The 5,161-nt window shown below is 31.3% G+C and overlaps 1 pseudogene; it reads left to right on the top strand.

Moving 5' to 3' along the window:
• The first annotated feature begins 264 nt into the window (after positions 1-264).
• On the top strand, positions 265-974 carry LOC114399498 (annotated as a pseudogene).
• Positions 975-5,161: the final 4,187 nt, after the last annotated feature.

The raw sequence follows: 5,161 nt of genomic DNA, 5'->3' as shown, positions 1-5,161 counted from the left end.
ATATTAATTAACTAAATATTCTTTTTTTACAAGTCCAAGTCTAATTTTTTAATTAAACATACCATGTTTTAAAGAGGCCAAATCATAGCCCCTGTAAGTAGCTTGACCTATTCGCATCCCTAAGCCTAGGAGTGATATAAGGTGAGTTTGGTTAAGCTTTTTTTTATATAGAAAAAATCACTTATTTTATATAAAAAAAACACTTGTTATAAAATTTTGGATGTATGTATAAACTTATTTAAAAAAGCGGAAGTTGAAAATAAGCTAAAAGCAGCTTATTGATAAGCTGCTCCAAATAAGCTGGTGCAGAAACAAGAATTGGAAAAAACACGGAGGTGGGTTAATGAAAATTTTGGATGGGACTACCCCTGCTTTTAAGAGACGAAGCTTTAGTTTACAGATGTGTATGGTGGCCATCCTCGTCCTTTCCCTCACCCTTTCCCTCGCCCTCGAGTGGAGGTGCTCCTACGAAGCTTCCATCACTGCTCCAATCTAGCATGGCAAGGCGGATCTGCACTGGTGGACATGCTGGCCAGTGGCTCTGGTTGTGGCAATGGCTGAGGGAAGTAGAGAAAATTTGAATTCAAATTTGTTCGCATTTTCCCCCAAATTTCGGAGATCGCAAATTGTCCTCGCCGTTGCAGAGCATGGAAAGCCCTCACTTATCGAAATCCCTCATTTCGTGACCTTCCTCCTTTGTCATCGTGAGCTAGCTCTAGGCTTCCCTCCACAAAAGTGTTGTTCTTTAGGTGATGTTGTATCAAGTGATGATAATTTCTCCTCTCCTTTCAATTTCAATTGTATGATTATGGGTCTTTGGGTTTATGTGTAAGGCTTTAATTGGAGACTGTTTTGGTTTTTAGTTAGAAGAAAGGTATTGAAGATTGAGACATTGTTATTTCTTACTTAATTGAATTGCTTTGTAAGATGTTGTTGGGTGGATTTTAATCAAATTGTTGTTAGTTTGTGCTTCCTTTTGTGCTTTTAGGTGTTTTGGGGGTAAGACACACCTTGTGCTTGATTCCTAACTACTGGTTTTTAATAAATTTCATTTTTGCTTCTCAAGTAAAAATTAAAAATCAAGATTCTGTGACGGAAATTGGAATTGAAAACAAAAAGGGATGGGTGCCTGATGTGAATTGTAGAACACCTCATCCAACCACCTACGTTGAGACAATCATATGTATCTTTTGTTGTGCTAATTTGATCTAATAGTGTTTTTGCTCTCAATGAAGTTTCGTTAAAGACTCAAAGATGAGGATGAATTCTTTGTAAGCTTTCCATTTGTTAGCCAAATTGAATTGTAAATGTGAATTCATTGCTCTGGCATTTTGTGTGAATATTGCAGAAGCAAAAAAGAGTCATGGTCTAAATGTGCTTTCCAGTATGTCATTTTGGAACTGATAATTTGCAAGTTTTCAATGAATGGAAACTAGGAGTTGAGAGTGCTGCACGTATATACTTCAAATACTTGCAGGAAGATTACAAAGTTCAATGCCAATTTTTTGTAGATAGTCAAGTAACTTTTACCAAAAGATCTGGGAAAATTGTAGTGGATTAGATAAGCATGCTTTTGTTTCCAAAGAAATATATTGGGCGAAAGATTATCCCATCAAATTGAATCTTCTAGTCTTTTGGATGTACAATGTATTGGATGCTTATAAGGTTTTTTTTATGTAAATTAAGCATAAGGTCTTTTATGTAAATTTGTGATTAAAAAATCACTTATACACACACAAACAAGTTAAAAATCACATTTAATTAAAAAAGCGTGTTTTATAATTCAACCAAACATGAAACAATTTCTGCTTGTATAAAAATCACTTAAAAATAAATAACTTTTCTTACAAGTACTTTTTTTAATCTTAAACAAACTGACCCATAATTCATGATGAATTCAGTGGCATGCAGATTAATTTTTTTTTCTTTCAAGTAGGAGCAGAAAAATTGCTTAATATTTCTCAGACGAAAATTAACATAAGCTTTATTAAGATGATATTTGCTTTGGAAACAATAAAAATAATAATTTATTTAAAATTATAGTTAACATTAAAAATCAACAATCAAATTCTTATACTTATTTATCAGTTTATCTGATTTTATATATTATATTAATATATATGTAAATTTTGAATTTTAAGTATATCTTAAAATTTTTTTAATCAATAATAAGAATAAAATAATATATGATTTAACAACATTTTAACAACATTAATCATTCAAATCTGCTTATGTGCTTAACAATTTAATGTGACATTTTTTATTAGGTTATGTGTTTAACAATATTTAATGGATCTTGTTTCTTTTTCCGATGAATTTTGTTCTTTTTTTCCAAAGGACAATATTACTGACAAAAAATTTGTGGATAATGCTAACTTTTCCGCCGCATATAAACGACAAATTTACTGTAGAGGATCACCTTTACAAACTATTTACGTAAAGTGGTCAATTTTCTAATATTTACGGAGGGGGTCTGTTTGACCATGGATGCCGTCAACAGTACTGGCGAGAAACGCGTGTCGCCATTGTCAATGGCGAAAAGCATGCTGACCTGGCTAAGAGAAGAGGGTGCCGCCATTGTGCTTGGCGAGACAGTTGACGTGGATGTTGTCTCGCTGCTCCCACTGGTGAGAAGCATGCTGTCTCGCTGCTCCCAATGGCGAGAAGCCTTCCACGTAAGCAATGCCGCCATTGCTTCCTGCGAGACACCTTCACGCCATGCATGCCACAGTTCTGAAGATGGCAGTGTAGGCTTGCAGTGTTTAGGGTTAGGGTTTGTAGTGTTCTGAAAAGGCTAGGATTTTGCAGGTGAACGTTAAGCTTTTGAACGTTACTTGTTTACGTTTTCACCTATAAAAAATGCTCATCAACGTAAATGGATGTACATTTCTCCTTCAAGTTGCTGAGCTCTCTTTCTCTTTCTTCTTGAGTATGAGTTTCTTGTGCTTACTGTGCTTCCTTCCTTCAAGTTTGGTGCTTGTTGTGCTTCTTTCCTTCAAGTTTGGTGTGTGTCCTTATCCTCCATAAATTTCTGGTAAGTGTTTTCAAAATAAATAAAATGTATATATTCTGTTAATAATATTATAAAAATAGTAGGTTAGGTAGTATTAATAGATATTCTAAGTTTAAGTTAGTTAGTATTAGTAGGTATTGTGTTGTTAAATTTATGTATTAATAGATATTCCAACATTAGGTTAGTTAGTATGAAAATATTATTTGGTTAGTTAGAATGAAAATTTTATTTAGTTGTTGTATATATTCTTAGATATTATATGTGTGATATATATATATATCAAAATAATATTTGGTTGAAAATATTATTTGGTTAGTTAGTATGAAAATATTATTTAGTTGTTGTATATATTCTTAAATTTTATATATGTGATATTAGCTTTTGTAGTATTATGTATATATTTACACGCATGATACTTTAGCCAATGCACACGTAATATTAGCTTCTGTAGTATTAGGCACAAGTTAATATTAGCTTTAGGTATATATTTTTAAATTTTAGGCACACGTAAATTTTTAATTTTTGTAATATTAAATACTTCACATATAAATAAATAATTGTAGTATTAGACACTTCACACACGTAAATTTATCTTTTTAGTATTATAATTTTGTATGTTATATATAGATAGTACAATTTTAAATAAATGAGTTGATAAGTTAATATAATTTGAGTCAAGTATTTTTAGTTAGAATGTTATATATATTATTTGTTAGTTTTAGTTTGTAGGTTAATATTATTTGTTTTAGAAAATTTACGTGATTAAATATATGATACATTGTACATTATTATTATTTTTGTATTACACGTTGTTTAAATAATTTTTTGCATTTGAATATTTGTTTGTATTTTAATTTATTTGGTAGTCCATATTTTATTTACTTATTTATTTGTTAATTGTAGAATATATTATATTATTTATTTAAATTTGTCTATGTGTATGTATTTGAAAGTATTTGTAGAATATATTTAAATTTTATTATTTGTATAATATATTTTGTTATCAAATAAATATATTTTGTTATTTATTTAAATTTGTCTTCGCATGTATTTTAATTTATCTATAGAATATATTCAAAATTGCCCAGTTTTATTTATTACAAATTTATTTATATATATTTAATAACGTTTTTATAAATGTGCGTAGTTTTATTTATATTATCTACAAATAATGTATAAATTGTTTTGTAAATTTATTGTATTATATTTTATGTTGCAGTATCAATGACATCTTCATCGTCATGTCCATCACATATTAAAATTAAGTCTGACCCGATCGATAGTGATGTATTATGGATGCAACCTAAGCATGTTTCAGAACATGTTTGGAATGGGGAAGAAAATTGGAAATTACATATCAGACGAGCTGTCCCCACGTATCAAGGGGAAGAAGAAATTCCAGAGCAAATTTTTCATTTTCTTCGCCAATCTGGTTTTTACTGGATTATGAAAATGAGATACTTAAAAATAAATGCCTCATTAATTAGTGCTTTGATAGAAAGATGAAGGCCGGAAACACATACCTTTCACATGAGATGCGGAGAGTGTACTATTACTCTCCAAGACGTCTCTGTATTGTTAGGTCTACGTGTGGATGGTTTACCATTAATCGGTCCAACAAATCTTAATTGGGCTGATTTATGTGAGGAATTATTGGGAGTCAGACCACAAGAAGGTGAAATTAAAGGTAGTGTGGTTAAATTAAGTTGGTTGGCTCACCATTTTGCACAAATAAATAACCACGATGATGAAGAACAAGTACGAAGGTTTGCCCGTGCATGGATACTAAGATTCATTGGAGGTGTCTTGTTCGTTGACAAAAGCAGTAACAAAGTTTCGCTAATGTACCTTCAATTTTTACGTGACTTTGAAGACTGTAGCACATATGCATGGGGACCTACCGTACTTGCTTTTCTATACAGAGAGATGTGTAGTGCCACCGATTATAAAACTAAATCAATCGGAGGTATGTGTATCTTACTACAAATGTGGGCATGGGAACGATGTCCAACCTTGGCTCCAAAGAGGACTCCTTCCCAAGTAGAAAATAAATCACTAGGGCACAGGTTAGTCATTTTTAAAAGCGTCTTTCATTTCAAAAGAATAAATGGTTTTAGGGTATATTAAATTTTAATCTTTGTAGTTGGC

Source organism: Glycine soja, chromosome 19 (genome assembly GCF_004193775.1).
Source record: "Glycine soja cultivar W05 chromosome 19, ASM419377v2, whole genome shotgun sequence".
Taxonomy (NCBI): domain Eukaryota; kingdom Viridiplantae; phylum Streptophyta; class Magnoliopsida; order Fabales; family Fabaceae; genus Glycine; species Glycine soja.
This window is presented reverse-complemented; position numbering and strand designations above follow the sequence as displayed.